This window comes from Poromitra crassiceps (assembly GCF_964638095.1).
Source record: "Poromitra crassiceps genome assembly, chromosome: 20".
In the NCBI taxonomy this organism is placed as follows: Eukaryota; Metazoa; Chordata; class Actinopteri; order Beryciformes; family Melamphaidae; genus Poromitra; species Poromitra crassiceps.
This window is the reverse complement of record NC_139637.1, coordinates 30,242,154-30,254,726: the sequence shown is the minus strand read 5'-3', so window position 1 is coordinate 30,254,726 and position 12,573 is coordinate 30,242,154.

Sequence of the window (12,573 nt, the reverse complement as noted above, 5' to 3'; positions counted from 1 at the left end):
ACGAAACCCCCCACTTTTACAGCTGTGGCAGAACTGTAACAGCACTGCAAAACTAAATGAGTAACATCTGTATTAAAGGATAACTCCACAGGGGGAAAAATGCAGATTTATTTTGCACATGATCACATATCCGAACACTGTAAACAGTTTTGCAGACATTTATTTAGTTTGACAGTCACTTAGAGTTTATTTGAGTTAAGTTGTATCAGTGATGTAATTTGTGCACAAATAAAATCACTGGTTCACTACTTAACTCAAATCAACTCTCAATAACGGTCAAATTAAATGACTGACCAACTGTTTCCAGTTTTCGGTTATTTGTGAGAGCATGTGCAAAATAAATCAGCATTGTTTTTCGGTGGAGTGTCCCTTTACTAAAGCTAACTTCATTCTGTCAGAGCAGTACCAGACGGAGACACAGAGGCAGGGTTAAGGTCATTAAAACACAGACACAGAGGCAGGGTTAAGGTCATTAAAACACAGCAGCATGGTATACAGGCACATGCCTGTATCCTGGATTATCATCTAATCCAGGACTAATCAGTGAACCACCATGTTTATCTCATTTTGTAATTAAAGAGTAACTAAACTACATGGTTTAGTTACTCTTTATTTCTGTCAAAGGCTCTAAATACTGCTGGTTTAAGATTTACCCCTTTCAAATAAATTGTGCATGTGCAGCAGATTTTGTTCTGTCCTTCTGTTCAGTATGGCTCCTGTTCTGCGAGGCTTTATAAATGAAGGTCTAGACTATGTATAAAAACTAACAGCAAAGCACCAATCAAAACTAGAACAGGGGTTATCCAGCCAGAGAGCTAGCTTCAGTAACAGACTTCACTTGGTGTTTAAGGCAATGTAAGTTCAGAGAATTGTTCCTCTCAAAAGACAAAATTAAGAAAAGAAGCGCTACTGACAATATATTATGCCCTGCCAAGACACATCCAGGAACCAGATTTGTACAAGATAGCAAACAAAAGAGAGAGAGAAAAAAAGTTGATAGCCTGGTTTTGTTAAAAACAGAAATGAAAATCAAAAGTTATACAATCAGCAAACAGAAATATTTTGAAATTGAAGTGTAACCCATCAAGAACCATTACAATGACAAGACACAGACACACACATTTAAAGGGGACACCGACCCTGAAACAGAATCCACACATGTTACTTGAGCCTGCACAGTTAAATCAATATTCATATCCAACCAATACCAATAACTAGACTGAGGTGCCCTTGAGCAAGGCACTTAACCCTCAACTGTCCTCCTGTTACATGCTCAGTGGCCAAAACTGGACACAGTGTTGTGGAAGCTCCCAGGTGAGAAAGCGTGTGGAAGCTCCCAGGTGAGAAAGCGTGTAACTGTAGAAATTTGGGACAGGACATGGTTAAAAAAGCGACATGCACAGGAGCACTTCCCTTGATACAAAGTTTAAAAAGTATGTGTGAGCTCCGGCAACAAATTCACAACATTAGGAGACTCTGGACAGCAGCGGCATTGACAGTTCATCTGAGGCTGACTGGTTATTTTATCTTATTTGAGCGTTTATAATTTAATACAATGTTAATGGCAAGGTTGGAACCGCAACATTTACCAATATCTCCTTACAAATTGTCCAACTGACTTTGCAGTTTATTTATGCATTTTTTATCGTAAATTAAAACTACAGGAAAATGGGGTGGGGGAGGGGGGGGGGCAACAAGAACATGAAAAAACTAGAACTACTCATACTTGTAAAACAAGCTAAAATAAAATAAGTTCATGTCTAGATTTTGACTGTTTGTTTCACTGGGGTTCAAACTTTTTTTTTTTTTTTTTACGTATGTAGCCTATATATTTGGGGGATTTTTGGGGGAATTTGTTTGACTTACACCAGTGGTTCTCAACCTTTTTACACCAAGTACCACCTCAGAAAATAGCATCATATGAAAGTATGAGAGGGAGGGAGCCTCGCGTATCACCAGTCGTACCTGTACACAGGTTGAGAACCACTGACTTACACAACTTTTTCTTTTATACCCAATACCTGTTGTGAACTTAAATGCATGCTACCAAAAATATTAAACTAAAACTGAAACTAAATAAAAACTAAACAAACTGACAACAAACTGAAATTAAAATTTAAAATGACATAAAAATAAAAACAAATGCAAAATTCCAAACTAAACAAATGAAAAATTCCAAACTATCGTAACCCTGGTCTGCCCATGCTTTGTTTCTGTATTGTCTTAATATGACTGTTTTCGCTTGGCCTGGATGATTGTGCCAGACAAATTTCCCATAGTAGTAATAATAATAATAATAATAATAATAATAATACATCACAATTGATTCATTTATTAAGACTATGAATGTCCACAAACTCAGTCTCCCATTCATTGTCAATGCAACCGGTCCAGATGTTGCCCCTTCCAGGCAAATAAGAGTCTTGTCTCTGTTGTTTGAATGTAGTTTTAGGAGGGATGTTCACTAATCTTGACTGAACTATTCAACACCATTGTCCAAGTTGTCCAGGACCAGAGGAGTAACATGTGTGACTTGTGTTTTCGGGTTGATCTCCACATTAAGACACTGAGAAGAGAGAGAGCCCCTTTGTCCCGAGGAGTGGGGTCAGAGCGCGGTGACCCCGGCCTCCTGCTTTGCCACTATGGTGCTGGGAGTCAAACTTACTCCACTGATACACCCCAAGTCCCAACACCCACCCCCACCCCAACCCCCATAGAAATCACCCCAGAAATGACCCGACTACCAGCCCTGGGTCCCCAAACCCCAATCAGTTCTACCACTGATACACTTCTATCCCGACTCCAGCTACAGAACTGGCAAAAACAGCATACTCAAAATGGGTCATTTTCAAAACATCTGTGAGTTTACTATTTTATAATATGCCATTTTGTGTTACCACAGAGGTGGGAGGTAGCAAAGTAAAACATATTTTGTCACTGCAGGCTACTTCAGTCAGATTTTCAAGTAGCTCTGTTTTAGTTTCAAGTTTTTCTTTGACTTAAAGAGCATGGTGCAGGTTGGCGACCACATTGCATTAATATGTGGAAGGTATGGTATTTTGGGGGAGAAAAATAGTTTTTTTCTTATTCTTTTTAATCACACATAGCTGCACCTATACTCACCTTTTTCATCCCAAAATAGAATGATTTCTGACTGGTTTTATATCTGCCCTAGTATCTTTCACCTTTTTCACTACCCATGACTTTGCATCCCTGTCGTCATCCCCAGCAGAACATCCAGCAACAAGTGATGTCCCAGGCCATTTAGAATGCCACCTTTTCCCTCCATATTTCTGCCTTGGGGGCTCTTTTTTTTAGGGGGCGGGGGGGGGATTTTCATACTAATCATGAGCCCAAATGTAAATCCAGTAGAAGAAAAAAACGCACCACGCTCTTTAAAGGGATACACCACTTTTTTGGAAGTTTAGCTCATTTGCCACATCCCCCCCACATAACCAAGATACACCATGCCTTACCGGCACTGTCCGCTCAGTTTACAGTGAGCTACAGTCGTGAAGTTAGTAATTATCGCCATAGAATGGAGGCTAATGGTACAGCTGTTAAAAATCTAAGGCATGGTGTATCTTGGTTATGTTGGGGGGATGTGGCAAATGAGCTAAACTTCCAAAAAAGTGGTGTATCCCTTTAAGACTTTTACTTTTTTCTTTTTTTTTTACCTTTAGCCTACTCCTGCATTTCAAAAGAATAATGGATCATTTTTCCTCACTGCATTTTCAAAATGGAATTTCTCCTCTCGGGAAATCATCTGAATTGCCTCCCCTCTACATCAGACAGCTTCCATCCCGTGCTGACCAAGAGCCAAATATGAGAGACACCAACCAGGGAAAGGGACAGAGAGAGAGAAGCTACAAGAGAGCATAGAACGTTAGTGAATTTAACTCTGCTAAAATTAGAAATTAAACTTTTATACTATTTAAGACTATTTAAGACCATGTACTTATCGCAGCATAAATATAGCGGTATCAGTATTGATATAGGTAACGATACCATGGGGGGGTGGTGTGGTATTGGTCACAAATCGTGACTCACAGACGGACACCGCCCGCCGGCAATTTTATTATAGGATTATTCGGAAAAGTAATAGAAAGCCGCAGGGATGACGTATTTTTGTAGGCTGAATGCGGAAGTCCCGAACTTCCTGGTTCTTCACTGTTTCTGTCTATGGGATTTTTTAATGGGTTTTTGGCGTGATGCTTCAAATAATGTCTGTGGGCAATGCAAGTTTAATCAAACGCGAACCAAGGTTCAGCGGGATAATCTTCACACATGAGGACCACTTTCATGAGTTTTGTAGCGTAAATGCGAGCCCTAGAAGTAAAAAGCTTGTGCTAAGCTAATCCAGAACTACACACTGTCGCATAGGCTTCCACGTCACGTCAGCACTCAACCTGGACTGTTGTTGATGTGTGCACTGATTACCCCGGGCTGAACGGGGCTGAACCAGGTGAGGGAAAGAGAATTTCCGTGTTCGTCGTTTGAAGTGGTGACGTTATTGACGTATACTGTATATCCACATCGACTCAAAAGTGTAGTCTCATTTAGCCGTTTGCTAGCTAGCCGCCCATTTAACGGCATGTAAAAGCTTCAAAACTCATAAAATGGGAAGAGTTCAAGGCTGCAGGAGACCTGGACGAGTATGCAGACACAGTAACAGGCTTCATTCAAAAATGCACAGAGGACATAATCCCCCAAAAAATAATCAAAATAATGCCAAACCAGAAGCCCTGGATCAATAGTGACGTCCGGGCAGCCCTCCACGCCAGGACCACCGCCTTCAACTCCGGAACACCAGAGGAATACAAACAGACAAGATATGCCCTCCGAAGCACTTTAAAAAGAGCACGGAGAGAATATGGCAGGCAGCTGGAAGCAAAACTGGACTCCAACAACCCCAAACACCTGTGGAGAGGACTCCACGCTGCCACTGACTTCAAAGGGGCAAAACAGCAAAACAACAACGAGTCACCCACCCTGCCAGACGAACTCAACGCGTTCTACGCCAGGTTCGACCCCTCTGCCAGAGCGCCTCCCCTCCTCCCCCCCCCTCTCCTCCTCTCCCACCCCTCTCCTCCTCTCCTCCCCCCCATCACCACCCCCCCCTCCCTCCTCCTCTCCTCCCCCACCACCCCCCCTGCCACCTCCTCTCCTCCCCCCCTGCCACCTCTCTCTCCCCACACCACCCCTCCCCTCCTCTTCTCCCCCCCCTGCCACCTCCTCTCCTCCCCCCCCTGCCACCTCTCTCCCCTTACCACCCCTCCCCTCCTCTCCTCCCCCCCTCCGCCCCCCCACCACCCCTCCTCCTCTTCCCCCCCCCACTGCCCTCCTCTCCCCACCACCTCTCCCCCCCACCTCCCCCCCACCCCTCAGCACCCCCTCCCATCCCCACCTAACCACCAACCCCCCCCACCTCCCCCCCCCCCCCCCCCACAGACCCAGACCGCCCTCTCACCATCACTGAGGAGGAGGTGCGCCGGTCGTTCCTGCGTATCAACCCTCGCAAGGCGGCCGGCCTGGACGGCATCCCCGGGCGGGTCCTCAAGGCCTGCGCCCACCAGCTGGCAGGCGTATACACAGACATTTTCAACCAGTCTCTCTCCCTCCGACGAGTTCCCTCCTGCTTCAAAGCAGCGACAATCATCCCCATTCCCAAGCAGCAGAAAGTGACCAGCCTCAACGACTGGCGCCCAATAGCCCTCACACCAATAGCCAGCAAGTGCTTTGAAAAGCTGGTCATATCAAAGATCCGCCCCACACTCCCCCCGGACCACGACCCGCTACAATTCGCATACCGCCCCAACAGGAGCACAGCGGATGCAGTAGCACACGTGCTCCACACCGCCCTGTCCCACCTGGAGGGGAAGGACACCTACGTAAGAATGCTGTTCGTGGACTACAGCTCAGCATTCAACACCATAGTACCCTCCAGGCTGGTATGCAAGCTCAAGGACCTGGGACTTAACACAGCAATGTGCGACTGGATCCTGGATTTCCTGACAGACCGCCGCCAGGTGGTGAGGGTGGGCAACCTCACCTCCTCCCCACTGACCATCAGCATAGGAGCGCCCCAGGGGTGCGTCTCCAGCCCCTTCTGGTACGACCTCTACACCCACGACTGCGTGGCGACTCAAACCTCTAACACCATCGTGAAGTTTGCAGATGACACAGCAGTCGTGGGGCTGATCTCGGGGAGCGACGAGACGGCCTACAGAGAGGAGGTGGGGGCCCTGGAACAATGGTGCCAGGACAACCACCTCTCTCTGAACGTCTCCAAGACCAAGGGGATCATTGTAGACTACAGGAGGGGGGGGGGGCGCACACCCCCCAATCACCATCAACGGCACAGTGGTGGAAAGGGTGGACAGCTTCAAGTACCTGGGAGTCAATATCCACCAGGACCTGACTTGGGCCGGCCACACCGCCACTGTCGTCAAAAAGGCTCAACAGCGAATACACGGACTCAAGCCGATCACAACAAGTAAAAGTAAACGGAACTCTGTCCAGCTTCTTAACATCCTCGACCGGCTCACCACAAGGGTGTGTTTTGTCTGCCTTCTTGTATATTCTGTATACAAATGACTGTTTTAGCCGTCATGCCGACAGATTCATCATCAAGTACGCTGATGACTCTATTATTGTCAGCCTGCTTGATGGGGATGAGGTCGGTCATGGCCAGGTTTTAAATGATTTTCTGTCCTGGTGTGAAGAAGCCTTCCTCCAACTTAACGTCTCAAAGACTAAAGAGATCTGTGTTGATTTTAGACGATCCTCCCCAGTTCCCCAGAACAGTGTTGTCCATGGGCAACCAGTAGACTTGGTGACCAACTATAAATATCTTGGCACTATTTTTGACAGCAAGTTGAAGTTCGATCTAAACTGTGAAATGCTGTGCAAAAAAGGTCAACAACGTCTCTTTTGCCTAAGGAAGCTTGCTAGATTCCAGGTTGACAGGACTCTGATGAAACTATTTTATTGTGCCTATATCGAGTCTGTAATCTCTTTTTCTATTATCTGTTGGTATGGAAACCTTGGTATTCAAGGGAGGAACTCTCTCGGGAGGATCGTGAGAGCGGCATCAAAAATAGCCGGAGTAAATTTTAGTAGTCTGGACCACATTTTTAACAAACAGGTGCTTAAAAAGGCCATGTCCATTCGCATGGACGATACTCATCCTCTCTGTTCAGAGTATGTGCTGCTCCCTTCGGGCCTTCGGCTAAAGGTTCCGAGGGCTACGAGAAACAGATATAAACTGTCCTTCGTTCCTGTTTCCATAACAGCTTTAAATGCTGCTGAGAGGAGGAGATAGTGCACTCTCTCTCTCTCTCTCTCTCTTTTCTCTGTCTCTCGTGCAGCTTAAACGCTGCTGGGCGGGGGAGATGATGCACTCTCTCTCCTTGTCTCTCTTCTTAGGTAGGTATTGCTGCTATAAATATTCTTTATGTATTTTATATTCGAGATATATCTTTATTTATTTTTTACCTACCTATTTATGTGAGCTCAAATAGTCCTGGACTCTTATTACTTTTAAGTTCATGCACGTGTCTCTTACTACTTTTAAGTACATTGTACGTGTCTTTACTACTTTTAAGTACATCGTACAGATCCTTTGAGGTGTGTTTTTATTTTTGTTTTTATTTATTTTTTTTATTTTTTTTATCCTGTGTTTACTTGATCCTTTTTCTGCTGGAAAACTGCTGCCATGCTCCATGTTTGTTTTAATTTGTTCATGTTCTGTTTTTTCATGTATTCGCTATGCTTTTTATGTCTGCTGCACACAAATTGCCCTTCGGGGACAAATAATAAACTTGAATCTTGAATCTTGAAGCGCCTGAAGAAATTTGGGCTAAGGAAAGAAATCCTCAGGGACTTCTACAGAGGCACCATTGAAAGCCTGCTGACTGGCGGCTTCACCACCTGGTACGGGAACTGTACCACCATGGACCGCAGGGCGCTACGGAGAGTGAGACGCGCGGCACAGCACGTAACAGAATGTGAGTTGCCAGATCTGCATGAACTGTATAAACAGCGGTGCCTCAGGAGGTCCCTGAAGATCATCAAAGACACAAACCATCCCCACAACAGCCTGTTCTCCCTGCTACCCTCAGGGAGAAGATACAGGGTTCCGAAAGCACGCACAAATCGCTTGAGGAACAGTTTCTTCCCGCAGGCCACGAGACTCCTTAACATACACAAATAGTGTAGTAGCCGCACTGTACCGTACTGTAGCTGCTACCATTACGTATGTCTAACGTTTAATTGTATGTTTAATAAGGAATATGCTATTTGCACCTGTATGTCAAATACGCCAAATTTAAAATGCCGAGTTTAATTGTATGTTTAATAAGGAATATGTTATTTGCACCTGTATGTCAAATACGCAGAATTTAAAATGTTTAAGCACGTCTAAAGTATGCACCCGACACGTGCACCTATGTGCAGTGAATATGCCACTGTCTCTGACTTGTCTTATCACTATACTGCCTTATGCTTGTTGTGTCTCTTGTTGTTTTTGCACCCATATGCCCTGTTATATTTGTACTATTTGCACTATGTTGTAAACGGAGTCCACAGCACAAGAATTTCACACGTGATACTTGTACCATGGAGTGACAATAAAAATCTTGAATCTTGAATCTTGAATCTTGAAAAGTGGTCCTCGTGTGTGAAGATCATATTACTAAACACTGGTTCGCGTTTGATTAAGCCAGCGTTGCCCAGAGAGATTATTAGAAGCATCGCGCCAAAAACCCATTCAAAACTCCCATAGGCGAAAACTGTGAAGAACCAGGGCTGTTAGCATCGATGATTTCCGGACTCGTTACTGCGGCTCTCTATACGGGATGTGTCTAAAATCACAGATGTGTTGTAAATGCCAGACTTGAATAACACTTGAATAAACCTATGAGCAGCATTTGTTTTATATATTTCCAATTAGAAGAAGAATACATTCTTATTTATAACAGCTTGACGCTTGGCTCTGGCAAAGGGCCAGGCTTGAGGCTGTACTCAGATGTCTGGTAAAGGAATCATATGCTTCTTAAGTAGGCTACTTTAACCCATTGATCTCTGATGCAGCATTTGTGTGTGTATCCCTTTAAGACCGCGAATTGCGTCACACGTTTCGCGGTCTTAAAGGGATACACACACAAATGAGGGATATACATGCAAATGCTGCATCAGGTATCAATGGGTTAAACACATATTCGCAACAGTTTTTTTCCCCCATGGGTCTTTTTATCTTTTTTCTTTGGCCAGTTCTAAGCATGTAAAACCTTGCCATAGTCATCCCCTTACCCACTGTTTATGGTTTAACATAATGTTCAGGCCACAAATTTGAGAAAAGTAGATTTACCTTGAGATGCAGGATAATTAACACTATTCTCAAGTCATGGACACACCAGAAACAGACATCATGTTCCTATAACGTGTGTCCCATTTTGTGTCCTGAGCAACATTTGAAGGATCATTATGCTCGAGAAGAGGATCTCAGAGGCTGAGCTGCAGAAATATTCACATTTGGTTAACTTTAACCTCAATGGCCAGAGTTGAAGAAGAAGGAATTTCTGGCTAAGTAATGTTTAAGCCCAGTGAAGATAGCAAGAGGTAAGAGAGGAGGTAGCTAATATTATACACTGTTGCTGCTAACTGCAATGCAATCTAGGTCAGTTGGCTAGCCTGGTGATCTTCCAAGATTCTGAATGTAATGGTCATGAATGGACGAAAAAATATGTTATTGCCATTTATATTTGTACTTGTGGTTTGGCTAGAGGTCTTTCTTTGCCATTGAAATGTACATATGTTCTGGAAAAAATGTGGTGGAGGTTTAACTCAGCCAAAGAGATAATTTCTGCATCCAGAGCAACTCTGCCTCAGAGAGATATTTGTATAATTGAGGGCGTCCAGGTAGGTGACACGAGGGTCACAAGTGGAACTGGGTGGAATAGCGTGATCCCACGTGCTAAGTGAAACTTCTCACTGTCGGATGAAAAGAAGCTGTTGGCGACTGCACATGTACCGGAGGAGGCATGTGCTAGTCTACAACTCTCCCCAGAATGGCAAAGGGGGTGGGGCAACGACCAGGACACCCTAACAGTGAATTGGCCAAGTACAATTGGGGAGAAAATGGGGGAAATGAAAAAATAATTGTAAGACAGAAGAAGAAATAAGCCATTACGGGTGTGTTTGGGTCCAAGCTGTTACAGGGGTGTGTTTGGGTCCGAGCTGTTACAGGGGTTTGTTTGGGTCCAAGCTGTTACAGGGGTGTGTTTGGAGTCTTCACTTACTTCACAAGGCCAACGTTCCGTCTTGTCCTCTCTGTTATCTGTTTGTAACCACAGTGTGAGTATGATCGTTGCTTTTAAATTATGTTCCCACTTGGTTCATTCCTCCAACGGACGAAGACGTGGGTGTGTTGTTGTCCATGATGTGTCCACCCCTCTCCACCTTTCATAACAGAAATGTCTGCAAACTGATAAAGAGCTCAATTGCACTGCCGTGTCCACAGAAAGCATTTTTTCTGAGCTGCCAGCGCCTTTCTGCAATTCATTCTCTATGGTAGGAGCACTCTTCCCAGCACCGCGCCTGGCATTTCAGCGCTCTCGGCGGGTAGCGTTTTGGTTGCTGCTCATCGATGTCACTTCTTTCCGACCGACCAAGCACAATCGAGGAAGAGGCGGGACTAAAAAGATCAACAAACGGTGGGAATTAATTGAATTATCTTGTTGGGTTGATGTTAGCTTGCTATTTACCTTACTGTATATTGTAAATTCTAGCTAGCTAATGTTAGCTACTAACTGTCGGAGTCAGCTCTGCGTGCTGTGTGTCTGTGCGTGTTGGAAGTGCTCTGCGCATGATATCCAAAGCGCTCTGATATATATATATATATATATATATATATATATAAAAAGCTTTCTGTGGACACAGGGCCTAAGTGTTTATTCTCAATTCACATCTACAAGTAAGCCTGACAGCATTTAGATCATCTCCCTGATACACCCCTGTACAGCTAGAGAGCCATGATCCACTCCTGTTCAGCTAGAGAGCCACAATCCACTCCTGTTCAGCTAGAGAGCCACAATCCACTCATGTACAGCTAGAGAGCCATGATCCACTCCTGTATAGCTAGAGAGTCATGATCCACTCCTGTACAGAGAGTCATGATCCACTCCTGTATAGCTAGAGAGCCATGATCCACTCCTGTATAGCTAGAGAGTCATGATCCACTCCTGTACAGAGAGTCATGATCCACTCCTGTATAGCTAGAGAGTCATGATCCACTCCTGTACAGAGAGTCATGATCCACTCCTGTATAGCTAGAGAGTCATGATCCACTCCTGTACAGCTAGAGAGTCATGATCCACTCCTGTACAGAGAGTCATGATCCACTCCTGTATAGCTAGAGAGCCATGATCCACTCCTGTACAGCTAGAGAGCCATGATCCACTCCTGTACAGCTAGAGAGCCATGATCCACTCCTGTACAGAGAGTCATGATCCACTCCTGTTCAGCTAGAGAGCCATGATCCACTCCTGTACAGCTAGAGAGTCATGATCCACTCCTGTTCAGCTAGAGAGCCATGACCCACTCCTGTTCAGCTAGAGAGCCATGATCCACTCCTGTACAGCTAGAGAGCCATGATCCACTCCTGTTCAGCTAGAGAGCCATGATCCACTCCTGTACAGCTAGAGAGCCATGATCCACTCCTGTTCAGCTAGAGAGCCATGACCCACTCCTGTTCAGCTAGAGAGCCATGATCCACTCCTGTTCAGCTAGAGAGCCATGATCCACTCCTGTATAGCTAGAGAGTCATGATCCACTCCTGTTCAGCTAGAGAGTCATGATCCACTCCTGTTCAGCTAGAGAGCCATGATCCACTCCTGTACAGCTAGAGAGTCATGATCCACTCCTGTTCAGCTAGAGAGTCATGATCCACTCCTGTTCAGCTAGAGAGCCATGATCCACTCCTGTACAGCTAGAGAGTCATGATCCACTCCTGTTCAGCTAGAGAGTCATGATCCACTCATGTTCAGCTAGAGAGTCATGATCCACTCCTGTTCAGCTAGAGAGCCATGATCCACTCCTGTACAGCTAGAGAGTCATGATCCACTCCTGTTCAGCTAGAGAGTCATGATCCACTCCTGTTCAGCTAGAGAGTCATGATCCACTCCTGTTCAGCTAGAGAGCCATGATCCACTCCTGTACAGCTAGAGAGTCATGATCCACTCCTGTTCAGCTAGAGAGCCATGATCCACTCCTGTACAGCTAGAGAGTCATGATCCACTCCTGTTCAGCTAGAGAGCCATGATCCACTCCTGTTCAGCTAGAGAGCCATGATCCACTCCTGTTCAGCTAGAGAGCCATGATCCTTGCTCCCAATGTTGTTGACATCATTTCCATCACCAAGATGTGCCAGTGGTTAATGTAGAGTGTGGTGCTTTCAAGGATTTGCGACAGATTCTCTGGTGATTCCCTTACCTCACTGGACAGTGCTTCCTGTGGTCGTACCACACTGTTTATATCTGTTCTCCGAATACTCCCAAACTGTAACCCCAACCC